Here is a 3,111-nt window from a genome sequence, read left to right on the forward strand (position 1 = left end):
TGAAGTCGCATGGGGTCCAGGGTGCACCAGCTAGATGGATAGAGACCTGGCTGGGCAACAGGAGATAGAGTGTTGTAGTGGAAGGGAGTTTCTCAAAATGGAGAATTGTGACCAGTGGTGTTCCACAGGGACCCGTGTTGGGACCACTGTTGTTTGCAATATCCATAAATGATCTGGAGTAAAGTACAGATGGTCTGATTAGAAAGTTTGCAGATGACATTAGATTGGTGGAGTAGCAGAGAGTGAAGGGGACTCTCAGAGAATGCAGCAGAATATAGATAGATTGGCGAGTTGGGCAGAGAAATGGAAGATGGAGTTCAATCCAGGAAAATGCGAGGTTATGCAATTTGGAAGATCCAAATCTAGAACGAACTATGTGGGAAATGGAAAAGCCCTGTGGAAAATTGCTGCACCGAGAGATCTCGGTGTTCATGCCCATTGTACTCTGAAGGCGGCAACGCAGGTCGACAGAATTGCCAAGAAGGCACATGGCATGCTTTAATTCATCGGACAGGTCATTGAGAACAACAGTTGGCAGGTTATGTCAGAGTTGTATCGGACTTTGGTTGGACTGCATTCGGAATACTGGGCAGAGTTCAGGTCATCACATTACCAACAAGATGCAGATGCTTTGGAGAGGATGCAGATGAGGTTCACTAGGATCTTGCCTGGTATGGACGGTGGTAGGTATGAAGAGAGGTTGAATAGATTAGGATTATTTACGTTAGAAAGATGAAGGTTGAGAGGGTGCCTGATTGAGGTCTACAAAATCATCAGAGGCACAGAAAGGGTAGATAGCAAGAAGCTTGTTTTTCCCAGACGAGGGGACTCAATTACTAGGGGTCATGATTTTAAGTTGAGAGGGGAAAAGTTTCAGAGAGATACGCGTGGAAAGTTCTTTACAAAAAGGATGGTGGGTTCGTGGAATGCGTTGCCAGCCGAGGTGGGAGAGGTGGGCACGATAGTATGATTTGAGATGTATCAGAGACAGACACATGAATGGGCAGGGAACAGAGGAATACAGATCCTTGGAAAATAGGCGACTGGTTTAGAGAGAGGATATGGATCGGTGCAGGCTTGGAGGGCCAAAGGACATGTTCCTGTGCTGTAATGCTCATTTTGCTTTGTTCAGAATGAGTACTTTGTGTCAGTTTTCACCCAGGAGAAGGATCTCGACGATAGTGCGGCATGATGGCTCAGTGGTTCGCACTGCTGCCTCACAGCACCAGGGACACGGGTTTGATTCAATTCTGCGTGTCTGTGTGCATGGAGTTTGCAAATTCTCCCTGTGTCAGCATTGGTTTCCTCCGGGTGTTCCGGTTTCATCCCACATGCCAAAGGTGTGCAGACTCGGTGGATCAACGAAGCTAAATTGCCCACAGTGTTCAGGGAGATGTAGACTAGGTAGGTTACAGTGGGATGGATCTGGGTGAGTTGCTTTGAGGTTGGTGTGGACTTGTTGGGTCAAAAGGCCTATTTCCACGATGTAGGGATTCTATGATATACGACAGTGAGCTTTGTGTAGAGCATGCTAATATGCTCGGGCATTCTGTGATGTAGAAAGAAGGTGTTGGGCCTTTTGAAGAGTAACAAGTCTCTTGGATCCAATGGCATCTCTCCCAAGATGTTGATTTAGTTAAAAGAAAAGATTGCTGGGCTTTGACGAAGATCTTTGTGTCCTTGCTTGTATCCTTGTGACCCCTAGAGACTTCTCATGGGACTGGTGAGGAGTTCATGATGTTCTTCTCATCAAGACAAATAGGGATAATCCAGGAACATACAGACCTGAGAGTCTCACGTTGGTGGTTGGGAAGCTCTTGGAGATAATTCTCAGGATAGGATTTGCACACATTTGGAAAAGCATGGCCAGTTCGGGATGGTCAGCATGGCTTTCTGCAGTGTATGCCATGTCTTATTAACTTGGTTGAATTTCGCAAGGAGGTGACAAAGGTGATTGATGAGGGTTGAGCGGAATATATTGTCTGCGTGGATTTCAGTAAGGTTTTTGACAAGGTCCCTCATTCTGGGATCACCCAAAACACATAGATGCATGGGATACAGGGCGACTTGGCCACATGGTCTCAGAATTGGATTGTTCACAGGAAACTTCGAGTAATGGTGGACAAACAGAAACAGAGGTCGCTGGAAAAACTCAACAGGTCATGAAACAGCTGTGATGAAAATATCAAATTAATGTTGCGGGTCTGGTGACCCTTCCTCAGGTAATAGTTGAGGGTTGATTTCAGGCTGGAAATCTGTGACTACTGGTGTTCTGCAGGATTTTGTACTGGGTACTGGGGTAACAAGGTGGAGAGCAAGATGAACACAGCAGGCCAAGCAGAATCAGAGGAGCAGGAAGGCTCATGTTTTGGGCCTTGGCCCTTCATCAGAAATGCCACAGGGAGGAGGAATCCTTAGAAGAGGTTTCGCAGAGGGGTTAAAATCGTTTCAGAGATAGTGGGAACTGCAGATGCTGGAGCGATAGATAACAATATGTGTAGCTTGAGAGAAATGGAGTCCTACAGGACAGTGGTTAAACTACAGTTAACACTAGTACATGAACCTAGGCACAACAGTTAACACTTGGACAGGAATTTAGTCACAGATGTGATAGCAATAAGGAGAAGTGGTGAGGCGGCAGTGGACAATATGGGGGATCAGCTCGAGTGAGCAGAGGATAACAATAAGGAGCGATTAAGAACCAATTAAAACTGGATCCGGGAAACACTTGGGGCTAACTAGGTGTAAGGTGAGGAGTATGTTGCCACAGGCAGCTATGGCACATTCGTAGTAGAGAATAGTAAAAGCCAGAGCTAAACTACACATGGGGATGCCCACTTAGGGAGGCCTGAGGGAATACAAACATTGGCTCCTGAATACATAATGAATGGGATGTATAAAAAAAGACTGCAAACTATGTATCAGGGTCTCTCCGGTTCTGCGGCGGCACCCGACTCTGCAGACTCGCAATAAAAGAACTTGATTCGGCGACTTTGTCTCCAGTAGTTCCGTGATTGTGAGCACGGGTGTTTTGATAAATCTCACAAATTTGGGGGCTCGTCCGGGATCGCCACTCCGAGACGTCCGATGGTGGGTCTAGGAAGAGGGGGA

Source organism: Stegostoma tigrinum, chromosome 21, assembly GCF_030684315.1.
Source record: "Stegostoma tigrinum isolate sSteTig4 chromosome 21, sSteTig4.hap1, whole genome shotgun sequence".
Taxonomy (NCBI): domain Eukaryota; kingdom Metazoa; phylum Chordata; class Chondrichthyes; order Orectolobiformes; family Stegostomatidae; genus Stegostoma; species Stegostoma tigrinum.